Raw genomic sequence first — 13,605 nt, forward strand, 5'->3', positions numbered from 1 at the left:
TTGCTGTTCTCTGTTCTTCCGCTTGCTGTGGTACCTTTCATAAGACCACGGAGTAGTAGAAAGCACAGTGGTCAGTTTTGTAAAATGTGTAAAGTGGATGACAGTTATACTTTCATATACAGTGATATTCATGTAGAAGTAGACATAGGGATTTCCTATGTCTACTTTCAAATGATAAAAAGTCTTCTGAAAGACGCCTAATTTTATGCAATCGAAATAGCTTATTAAAACAAATATTAATTTGAATATTGTTGCTCCGGCTTCACAGAAAACAAATCTCTTAAGCTCCTTTAACTGTTATCGGCACTATACCAATTAAAAATATGAACTTTTTCTTTGGTTGAATACATCGCACACGAACGAAAATTAGAATACGGAAGTCAAAGCGATAATATTCAAATTAATTAATATGACAGGCAGATCTTCATTTGTTGTAGGTAGGTATTTTGGTTGCCTAAAGTTAGGCGTCCTTCAGAAGACTTTATCATTTAAAAGTAGACATAGGAAATTCCTGCAGGAAGTCTCTACGTCTACTCTTCTACATGAATATCACTGTATAAAGGAATGTACAGTAAGTAAAATGGAAGCGGGCTTGGAGGAGAAGCGTGAAAATAATACACATTTGACTCGAAACCTCCATAACAATAATATTAAAAGGCTGTGAAATGCATTCATCTCTTGAGACTTCAATATTGACGTAGGAACTGACAATAAAGAAGGCAAAGTACATAATAAAATCGATACGCAATATTCATACGTTTAATTTCTATCTACCAATGGTTGAGCGCCACTCAATTTCTAACTTAACTCTCCCCGTATGTAATTGAGAAGATACGAGGGTAGTAATAACCGTAAAAATTAAGTTAGGTACTAATACAAATACTGGTTTATTCACACCAAATATCAAATCAAAAATAAACTCCACAATGGGATAGCGTAACACACAAATATTCAAAATTGTAAGTTACGTTACACACAAATTTGAGTATCTTGATTGTGCAATTGAAAATGTTTCCAGTTTAACAAACCTCCAATCAAGAATTTTTTCGATTTTGTATGCGGGCCAGTAGTCCTTAAATACGGATCTGACTTTTTCAATTCGTGCGAAAGCTTGAGTCGTGAGACATGACGCGAATAGATAGGGGATTTTGTTTATTTTGCAAGCCGTTTACGTACCGTGAGATCTGCTAACTCGGCGGGAAATCACTCGACGTTAAGCAACTTTTTGGGTGTCTGATTAAATGGAATGGAAAATTAAGTTTGGTTGGAGGTCACTGTGTGGGTCTTACTCAAAAAGAAAAAGTAGGTTGTTCGGAGAGGAGAACGGTCAGGCAATGCGCGTGGAACCACACCATTATTAACTTTGAGCGGTGGACCACCTGTAAATTAGCGCGGGGTGGTTTTATATTTTGTGAAGAATGAGCGTTGAACCGTAAGCGAAGTTGGGTTGCCTATCTAAATTACCGCAGAGTGGTTGTTATAAAATTAACGCGAAACAGTCGGTGCAGTTAAGTTGGTCACCTGTAATTTAGCTCAGGGGATGTTACAAAATTTCACGTTAAGCCGCGAGCAACGACCTGTAAATTACTGTGGAAGTGTTTTGTTCGTGCCAAGAGAATTCACGCCTAGAATTGAGACAGGGTTAAATTAACTACCTGTAAATTATTAATATCGGAGAATTTGCGTGCGACTACGGTAGCGAAGTTTTAAATTTGAATTAATGTTTGGTGAACTTGAAATATATTAGAAAATATTACGGCGAATACAAACGAGTAAAGTTTCAAATGTGAATTAAAGCTTCTTGTGCACTTTATTTATAAGGAATGATTTACAACTATTGCGGAAATACGAACAATAGTGGAAGTTTTTAATCCACGAAAATTAAAAATCGTGTGACTTTGAATAGATCTGAATTGCGTAATAGCGGATACGGTCAACGGTGTAAAACTCAAAAACGCGAGATTTAACTTTAGGAAGCTGCCGGCGTACTCAAATTTGACCGATTTTTCCTTCCGAGAAACTAAATCACCCCGCACTGGCTAAAACCTCTTTCACATTCGCATAATTTTTGTAGGTTCGCACTCATCATATTGCAATAATAGTGCACTATAAAGATAACATCACGCCTTAGTTACGTAACCGCGGAATCTTTCACTAAACCCAAGACTTTTTTCGTCTGGGAAATCCCAAGGTCACGATTTTGTCACGTAACTAGGAAAATCTCAAGGCCATGAGCTTGCTTCAGAATTCAATGCCATGACCTAGGACCAACATTCAAGGGCGTGGAGGGGGGAGGGGAGGTACTCGCAGGGATATTTTGAAAACTATTCCAATTTCCAGCGATACTTTTTTTTTGTAAAAGATGTCGATTTGTCCGTTTGGAGTTGGGTCCGTAGTCTGTTCCTCAGGATATCTACTGGAATAAAAAGAACATTTAACCGATATTTCGACCAAGCATCTCATATAAACGGACTTAAATACCAAATCATCTGTAATAACGATTTTAAAATAGTTACCTCTCCCAGTCTCAAATTTAAATAAGCTTGTATTTCAACATTTGAAGCTAAAATTTTATAAACCATCCCGTCTCTTTTATTCCAATTTTAAACCACCCTTGCAGCGTTTCAAACACCATCATGTTCTCATTTAGCCGGAACGTGGGCAATTTATTGCAGGGTATGCAAAACACAAAAATTTTGTTTTGAATGTTAATTCCATCGTAAAAAGAGAAATATTTAACAAAATAATACATTAACTTGTTATTTTTTATCTTCATCTCTACTATAAATCATGAATAAAAGGCGTATCGTACCAATAAATTTAGAATCGTTTAAATTAAACTTTACTTTCAATAACCCAAAAGGCAGAACACAATTAAGAAACGTCAATTAAGTGTGTGCTATATTCCAATTTTAATAGGGATTTTAAGAAACGAAACTTTCCCAACATCGCAAGGCGAAGTCGTTATTTAATGAACACTCTCCTGAAAAATTAATATCAATGTCGGCCTCAATGTACCACCCTATTCATCCTTTTAGCGTTCACGTCACCTTATACCTAAAAAAGAATGTAATTATTAGTTCGGAACTACTAATTAGAAACTTTAACACGAACAGCTTTAATTAGAGCTATCACATGCATTACGTAACGTGTTTTCAACAGTTAAGTGGCATTTGATCAGAATTAGTAAATGTAAAGTCTTGTACGATACGAGGTAAATGAGGCACCCAAGTCGATATAATGAAAAATAGGGGGGGTAGCTGGGAAAGTATGAATGGAATTTTTACAGGTTCTTTGGGGGCATACTGGGATGTTTATGTTTTCGACCTCCAGGACTGTGTGCTAACTTGGAGGGGAGTCAAAAACCTCAAAATGTTAGACTTTTTTCAGTTTTTCACTTATGTCTTGTAAACTAAGAACATTTTTTGTATCATAGTGCATTATACAGTCGTAGGACATTAAATTTGGCTGATGGAACGAATTTTTAGGCCTAATATTAACGGAAATACAACTGATCAAAGTTTCTCGATATATAAAAAAAATAGCCGAAAAACGAAGGTTTTGATTCTATAACTAGTTATTACCATCATTTCGATGTTAATGACCCCCACCCGCCTCCTTCTAACGTGAAAATTCCTCCTTATAATAGGAAATGCATTTTAAGAGACCCTCTCTCGCACCAAAAACCTTTACGTTGTATACCCAATATACCTACGAGTAGATCAGGTACTTTAAAACCAAGAATTAGTGATCAAGAATTAAGGTAATGTATACAATTTATTCAGAGGCATGCATTTCCTCCCATTTCTCTCACTTTTGCTTTGCATTTTATTTGTGTTTCTCCATTTTTATAGAAGCCAAAGGTGGATGGTAATAGTTATTTATGGTATAAGTGTGTTATATTACAAATAAGTCACTTGAGAAAATAACCCCACTCGGCCTGACGGCCTCGTGGGCTTACTTTTTTCTCGCGTGACTTATTTGTAATTAACACACGTGCACCATACAAAACTTTATCCAACACCTCCTCAAGCTGGTTTAAAACGTGGAAATCTTAAAAACTGCGTGTTCCGCGAAAAACTAGAGTGCATGGAATACAAAAGCAATAATTCGTTGCTATGGGGAATAATAAACAAAAAAAAATTTAGTCAGAAAATTTTCTGAATAATGGCAGATTTGCAAGAACCCCTTTTTGTTCCTGAAGAAGTAATGAAACAGGCTGAGGCAGCATGTCTTAGTTTGCTGCCAAGAAAATCTAAAGACAATTACGACAAAGAGTTCCGCCAGTTTGACGAATGGAGGGAACAGCAAGGTCTGAATGGAGTCAACGAAGAGGTCATGCTGGCTTATTTCCACAATTACAAAAGAAAATTGGCACCTTCTTCGATGTGGACGAAATATTCCATGGTAAAAAGTACTTTGAAGGTATATAAGAATGTCGACATATCAAAATATGGAAAACTGATCAGCTATCTGAAGAATGAAACAAGGACTCACAAACCTAAAAAGGCGAAGACTTTGGAAAGAGAATATGTAGAGAAGTTTTTGACACAGGCACCTGATAGTAAATACTTGATGATAAAGGTACCGATTCATAATTTCTTTATATATTAGCTTTATGTTCATGTGTTTTGTATTTTTCTAGGTTGCATTGGTAATGGGGATATCAGGTGCATCAGGTGCCTGTCGTTGTGATGAAATCACCAAACTGACAGTTGATGATATTGAAGATAAGGGAGGATACTTATATGTCTCCATACCCGACTCGAAGACAAATGTGTCACGAAGTTTTACTATCATGACAGAAGGATTCTCTATAAACATTCTGGAGCTGTACAGGAAATATGTTTCTTTGAGACCCAAGAACGTTCCACACCGCAGATTTTTCGTGAATTACCAGAAAGAGAAATGCACTATCCAGGCAGTTGGTATAAATACCATATCTAAGGTACCCCAGGCAGTTGCTTCCTTCTTGAACCTACCCGAAGCCCACTCATATACTGGACACAGCATGAGACGTGCGTCTGCAACTCTTCTGGCAAACGCAGGAGCCGATATAACAACACTGAAACGCCACGGTGGATGGAAATCGTCCACGGTGGCCGAAGGCTATATCCAAGATTCAGTCAACAACAAAATCGATATAGCCAAAAGGATTCAAGGAGGCGCCAAAAAAAAGTCGTTGATATTCCGTTAGCCTCGACTTCCTTCTCGAATGAAATGGATTGTGTTTCTGTTGAAAATTCTTCCGACATACTTCATGATTCCAACGCAACATCGAAGAAGAAAACGATTTCCTTTAATTTCAATATCAATGTGAATTTAAATTAGATTTTTGTGTTGATTTTGTCAGAATAATTAATAAAAGAATGTTCCTGTACTTTATCTTGCTAGTGAGTTATTTTACGTCCATAACTCATTAGTGGGTTATATTATATCTTACTCGTTTAATTTCGTCATGATAATGACTGGATAACATAGAGGTGTTGGATAAAATAATTTCTGCTTCATTAATTTGTCCACATTCATCTCTACTTAGTTTGTGATGAAGTTAACAGACCTTGCCACATCTCCACAACTTCCTTATTGATACTACGAGACCTTCGGAAATGCATTTGCGGTATTCCAGTGAAGTACTACATCACTCCTGTAAATATGTTTCTTTGTCTGTATTGATAAATTGCATTTAATGTCTTATTTGTTATGTTCACTCGTAACTCGCAATAAAACATGGCTCTAAGAAACGTGACATACTACAAATAATGTAATATTTTATAGGATGAGCTGTAGTAAGATAGATGAATTTTTATTAAAAAATTGTGTCGACATTTGTTGCTAACAGCTCCGGTTATTGCGAGACTTTTTTGTTAAGTTTGGGTTTGGGTAAGAAATACTTCGGAGTTTAGGGTTGTTCTATTTTCTCTTTCCGTTATAAATATGTTCAGTACTAAATAATTCGTAGATATAATCAATGTAGGTATATAACTTCTTAGATATTAGAGGTACTTTAGAACTCAATTACATATTTTCTTGTATAACTGAATTATACAACTGTATGAAGATAGTAATAAATAAATACCTTTAAATGTTTGTAATACTTTTCGAAAATCGAAATATTGATTACTTTTTGGCCATTATATTAATTACAATGTGCTGACACCAGAGGTCTCACTATTAATCTGAATCGCGAATACCTTCCTGGGTTTCAACGTACCAAAATGCGTTTTTATTGTACATTTACCGTTTTAGAAATATTCGATTTCGACAAATTTTGGGCAACTTCATGAAAGCACTAGAAAAATTTCGAATTACACCCTGAACCATTCCAGTGCTTTCTTCAGAATCTAATGTACCAAAAGCCTTTGATTTTCGATTCATTATGCACTGCTATCAAAAATAGGGATAAATTACTTAAAATAGTAAAAGCATCCCAGTGATAACAACAGTTTAATAAATATAAAAATAACATTAAAAAGCAAGGTTAAATATGAATATTACACACATTTACACGATAGTGTAAAAATTTCAACAAAAAATAATAGAAAGTAATTATGAATGTGAGGACACCTACAAATATAGGAACTATGAACAATACTAAAACAATTAAATCTGTGGAAGGTGAAATACCAAGCTTCTGACGTACATTTTCATCCAAAGCCCTGAAACTACACCCTACGGCATTCCCAGAAACACTGAACACTGAAACACTGCAAAAATAATATCTTCGTTGCCAATCGTTTCTAAGCTGCTCGAAAAAGTTATAAAGGACTAAACAGTTCCTTTGTTATTTATTAAGCATTTAACAGTTAACCAGGAAACAAGTTTTCTGTGGAAGGTATTAAAGGGACAGTTTTAAAAATCGTAAAAATCCCGGGTGGTGTTTCTCATGGTTCAGTTCTTGGGCCGTTGTTATTTCTTGTTTTTATTAACGACCTTCTTTCTGGTCCATTCGTAGGTCGACTAACTGCATTTGCGTAACGGCTTTTACATACTCAACATCAAATACTGTAGAATTGCATAGTGCTATACAATCTGACCGTGATATTATATTATATTGCTTGTGTTTTGCATAGCAGGTAATGTGAAACAAACCACTCATTACTTCGTTACCTTTATTTTTGTAGGTACAACTTTTACCACTAAGTATCAGTGGTAAAAGTTTCGTTTCTGGGAAATAAGCGGAAATTGCGGTGTCATTTATGGTTGAAATTTTGAAGCTACAGCCCCCAAAATCATATCTTATTTCATAAACCTTTTATGTATTTGTATCCAAGATTATTAACAAGCTTCCAAAGAAAATTAGGTATAATTAGGTATAATAAAACCGCGATTAAGAAATACATTGCGTGCACAAAATGGAATTAAATTAAAAAAATTAAATTAAATTAAAACTTCGATATTTATTAGGAATGGACTGTATATGATGCTTGTTATGCTTTTCGTATAAGCGCTTTTTGTGGTAACGAAACCGTAAATTACTGGCTGGTTAAACGACAGCTCTCCTCTCAGGAGCTAAGAAATGTAATACTACATCCCCATTAAATAGATAAATAAAATAAATAAAATAAATAAAATAAATAAAATAAATAAAATAAATAAAATAAATAAAATAAATAAAATAAATAAAATAAAAAAAATAAATAAAATAAATAAAATAAATAAAATAAATTTTTCCGCTTGAATAGTCAGTACTTGAAAAAGTTGAAAACTTGGTAGAGATATCTCTGACATAAAAATGTGTTTTCCGATCGTAACCACACAGTAATGGATTTATACTTTAGAATATCATATGTAGATATAGTCTATTTTATAGTAGAAAAGCAAACTATACATAAAGCGTTTTATACTATAGATTGAATTGAAAACCTTTTAGGTGTACATCAACAAAATTGTAGAACCACATATTAAATTTCTAGCATCTTCTCTTATATGCAAATCTTTGGTGACAGGGAATGTTAGATTGAAATTTAGTTGCCGTCTGTGTATATTATCGGTGTTCATGTCCATTATGTACTATTTGCACTTGCAAAGCAAATGCGACGCAACGTCATATTGCGTCCCGCGACTTTCAACGGAAATTAAGCAAAGCATCGTATTGCTTACTATCTTTAAATATGACATTCTCTACATTGATGTTGTTTTCCTTTGTACTTATTTTTGTCAAGTCTTCTTGTTTCAGGTAAACCCAGTTTACGAGCTCGATTAATTACGTCGATGTAAGAAGTATTCTTTGCGAAAAACAATATAAGACAGGTCAGGAGTGATCGAACTATTTGTTTTAAAATTAAAGGTTGGTAAAAAGAAAAATTTCCTGCAATAAAACAAATATACCCTTGCTTGATCGATGATAGAGAGAGAGTCAATTACTACGGTCCGTTGGGCATTGGTTTTCAATAACACTTGCGGTTGTGCGACCTACACATGGATTGGTCACAATTCTATTAACTTCTCTATTAATTCGAACTAGAAAACACACGGTCCATTACTCTTGTTTACTCTCTTTGGCAAGAAAATGTGCTTTTATCCCAACAAGCACACGTTTGACCACTGCTGTAATTAATTCTTATTCAATTCCCCAACTTGCTTCTATTTGTGCATCGTATTAACAATTGTTTAATAGAAAATTATAAAAAAAATCTCTCTCAAAGTCTTGTCAATATATCTTCAGAATTAAGATAGAGTATTTCTACAAAACCTCTGAAAATCTTTCTGAATCTGTAGAATCACGTAATAATAGTTTACAGTTTCTTTTGAATTCCTCTCTTCAAAGTTTTTTTAATGTATTTTTAGAGTTTAAATAGAATCTGATTTAAACCTCTATCAAAAAACTAGAAACGTTGGAACTATATGACTATGATAGTTGAAATAACACAATAAACTTAAAAAAATACAACCAAGCTTTTAGCTTTATTGGCCAATATCATTGCGCAAGCTGTTTAACTAAAACTGCGAATAATTGTTCTTTTGATTAGGATTAAGTTCAATTATTATTGTAAAGAATTTTTAATTATTCATTTTAAATCCTACGGACGAAGCTATAAAGTTTACAACCGAATCGCCGACAATCAAAAATTGATTTCTACTTTGTTGTGTGTTAAAGAGGAACGTCTTATTAGAAGCCCAGCCTTAAAAGGATCCACAAACATATCTCCTTAACGTAGAAAGTTACTCTGCGCATGCGTGCGCATGGTATTCATGTCAAATACACATAATTACAAACAGACAAATAATATCACAGTTAAGCATGTTCAAGGAACTCTTTGATATTGTAAAAACAGTGATTATTTAAGTATAGAAGTAATCTCTTATTAAAGTTATTAGTGTATTGCAGCATTTAATTTGTTCGGGTAATTTGTTAAACATTTTTACTCCCAGTACAAAGGGTGAGCTCAAGCCAATGTTATATTTGTTGTCGGCCCGCCAGAGAGCACGATATCTGTTTCCAGAAGGACCGATCATTAAGAAATTTGGTATACGGGTTCTTCACAGATTAAGAGAGAGTGCTATTAAATTATTATTACTAGTAACATTTTATGTTTACATGATATTGTCGGCGGGGTTTCAGCCAATTTTTACTAACCGATCTCACGTACACACTTACAAAAATCCACTCATGAATATGTATATGGACCTTATAAAATAAAAAAAAATAAAAAAGTAATGTGCTCATTTTTGACCAAGGTCAAAAGTTTTAGAGCAAAATTTAGCCAAAACCAAAACTTAAGTACTAATTTCGTTGAGAAAACTTCTAAATGCATTACTGGTATGTCAAAAAAATTCATTTCTTGCATATGTAATGACCCCGTGTGTTTGATGACTAGGTGTTCAATGCTTTTTTTGGAACCACATGTATTTTGATCAAAATATGTCAACATCGTTGTTTATACAGGGGGCCCAGTATGTATGGAAAATAGTATATATCTCGGCTCGGTAAATATCTACTGTATATATCATTTTTCTATATGAAAGTTGTTCTCAACTCAATTTCAGAAAACAAATGAATAACGACAAACAATTGAATTTTTTTAAATACAAATGCACACTTTCATTAGGCTGATTTGATAGAGATTTTTTTCTCTTTTCAATGACGTAACACGTTAGCACCAATGTAGATGAAATTAATTTTTATTTCAAGCTTTTTGTGATAGGTTATGCCACTGCCTTTCAGTTAATGGTCAACATTTTGAACATTTAATAAGAAACGTACATGTTCATTTGTTTTATTTTGATGTAGGATATCTGGATTAATGTTATTGATCTAATTATAATAAATTTTTTTGAAAAAAAGATAAAAAAATCGATCAAATGAGCCTAATGAAAAAGTTGCACTGCTATTTAAAAAAATTCAATTGTTTTTCGTTACTCATTTGAGAATGTTAATTATAAAATTTTTGTTAAATTGTCTTAATGAATATTGACTTTATTGGTACAACTGGAAAGTATTTTTCAGTAGCTTTCCAACGATGTGTCACAAGTGTGGGGTTGCCAATTAGGATTTTTGAAGAGGGAGGGCTGGGGGGTTAAGGGGAGGTGAGGGGTTGTCACTCATAACGTCATTCTGGTCTCGATACCTCCGAAACGGTTTTGCGCGATGTTCAATATCTTCTTTAGTTCGAAAATATGGCCGATTGCACGTTTTAAAATTGACACCCTGTATACTATATTCCATACATAATGGACACCCTGTATAGAAATTTGGTTGATAAAACGACTTTTCAAACAGGGAAAATGCCGTTAGAAATGATGGGGATTTAAGATTCGTGGGATGACTCTTCGAATAGAGGTTGCTGTTGTTTCATTCAGATTTCAAACCTCATTCGCAATTTGTAACTTAAGCTGAATGTACCATGAGCTTTCCGTTGAAAGCAGACATGAAGGCGGTTCTGAAGAATTCGAAAAATCCTGAGGGCCCAAAAAGAATGGGTAAAATTAAAACAAATGGGGGCCAAAAAATTTTAAAATTTTGAAGGTGTCAAAACATTGAAACAACGGAAGAACCAGGAGAAACGAAAGGAGATTAGCATTTTACAGAATTTAAAAAATCATCGACGATTTTAATGCTATATTTTGTATGTGGGCACCTCGAATAAAAGTAAAACTAATGCCGAATCAAAAAAATTGTTATGCGCATGCGCAATCCAATTTTTTTAAATTTCATCTGAATTACAAAATTGCATGTAAATGAAACTGGGCCTAAGCCAGTACTATATAAAATGTAATATCACTGCTTTGGCACTTTTGATTATGTATCGTCAGGGTGGTTTAACTCGTGTTCGCATATTCAAATGATGTGAATTTTAAAATAAGGGTATCCCAAAATGTACGCAAGCAGTAATTTTAGTACAAAACACAGGGTTTTAATTAATAATGGCGAATGAGTATTACGAAGTGGCAAATTTTCATTGGGGGTGAATATTACAAGGACACATTCTGGGGGAGAATTTTTCAGAGGGGAATTAAACTAGATTAAAAAGACTTTCCAGAAATTCTAAAATGGTTTTTCTGCAGAAACCTTCAAAAAAGTATTGGAAAGGTTTGGAGTGATCGTGGGAGATTGTACACACATTTTGAAGAGATTCTGCACAACTCTACGGTATACTGAGAAGATTCATAAAAATTTTGAAGTGGTTCTGTAGAGATGCTGCATACAATTTTAAGAGCCTTTATAGGTCAATAAAAATTTCTTTTTCCAAGAGTCTACAGTGTCGATTTCACAGTGTTAGCAACATTTACAGCCTACCTCGGAACCGTTTTGTAATCGTTAAACGTATTTATTATCCGAATCTTAAAAATGCTTTAAGACGTTTAAGACGTGGTTTTAGGTGTCCCGTCTTTAAAGCTGTTTTAGAGCCTTTAACACTTTACAAAAGTTTTCCAGGGACTACTATTCTTTCAAAAACCTTTAAAAATCTGTAAGTCTCTATAACTGACCGGATAACTGACCATAGGTTTTTACGAATTTCCATGGCTTTCTTTCTCGAAACTTCTTAAAAAAAAGTGTATACGTCCTTTTAATAGCCTTAAAGGCTTTTATGGCCAGAGTCACGAACAGAGTTTGAACCTCTCTTGAAACCTTCTAGATCGTTTTAGAGCCTTCAAAGTCTTGCGACGAACTGGTGTAGTTCGCGCACAGTCGGTGAGCTTTCAAAATTAAAGAAAAATCATTAGCGGAATAATAATTTCAATTTACGGCGGAAATCTGACTTGTCAGACTGAACGGCAGCAACAAACGGCAGCAACGGATGGACAGACGCACTCGGGTGCCACCAATCGAAAACATCTCGCGCCTGATCAAGGTCGGCGATTGCTGAGTTTGTCGGCATCAACCAATAAATTAACATAGCCGCATAAAAAGTAAAATTTTCCACGTAGTCGAAGGACAATGGCCAACGATGAGAACGGGGATGAATCGACATTTCGACGTGTTAGTTAACGGAGCGGTAGTAAATAAGTTGCTAAAAGCCAATTCCAATGACTACGGATAACTCAATGCCGAAGCAAAGTAAAACGGTAGGGATGCACCTATGCATTTACGGCGAAAATGCAAAAGCAAAAGATCGGTTGCAAAAGTAAATGTTACGGTAAAGCTTAAAATTTCGGTACTTACAAAACGTAGCTTGCCAAAATGAAAAAGACAAAAAGATCCAAATTCATAGTGCGTTTTCCTTTTATAAAATTCCCATAATACGGAGTGGGAACTAAGAAATTCCGAGAGGCACGCGTACCTAATATTGAATGCATTCGACAATTAAATACTATTTAATTAATTACTCGGCTTGCAGATATCGGAAAAATATGGGATCGATATCAGACTTCAATTTTTTTAAGCGCGCTTCTTTTGATGCTACTTTAAACGCCGTCTGACGGTTTGTCTAAAACTCATTAAAACATCGATCATTAATTAGGTTTAATGCGCTTAAATCGTCGTTTTTAATCTCTTTTTCTATCTTATATTACCCTTCACATATTTCCCTAAATTATTGATAGATTACGGGGTCGCTTTTTATGATCATTTCCGTGATGTACCTACTTTGCAAAGATCCCTCTCCAACCATAATTTAACAAAACTTTTAAACTTACATAACCTTAAAGCCACTTTCGATCAAGCAAGGCCAGATGAAAATTCCCTTCCTTGTAGAAGATGTCCGATTGCTACTTTCCTAAATTCTTCTGTTTAACCTGACGATAATACAATCATAAATTTCGTCTTATTCGTTAGATAACTCGATTCGGTGAAAGTCTGGCTTCACAATTAATTGCAATTATTTCTTCATCGATTCATCATTTACCACTTAATAAAACTGTGTGCCGTACTAGTAATTGTATATTTAAAAATAAGTATTCAAAATCTAAAGCTACTTTCGTATACAAGCGGTTCCCAATTTGATTGTATTAATTCCACCCCTAATTTTTTAGGGGTGGATTTAAATATATAACCAGTTAATGTCACTTCAGTAGGAAACTGAATTTCTAAAGACGCGAGATTCACGGGTGCGCGGTATTCGGAATATTATCACTCCACATTTTAATTAATGATACTTTAAACCTTCGCGGTCTCTCATTACGGAATCCTCAATTTCTTTTGCCATTAGCATATTTCAACCC

This window comes from Photinus pyralis, unplaced genomic scaffold, assembly GCF_008802855.1.
Source record: "Photinus pyralis isolate 1611_PpyrPB1 unplaced genomic scaffold, Ppyr1.3 Ppyr1.4_LG5, whole genome shotgun sequence".
In the NCBI taxonomy this organism is placed as follows: Eukaryota; Metazoa; Arthropoda; class Insecta; order Coleoptera; family Lampyridae; genus Photinus; species Photinus pyralis.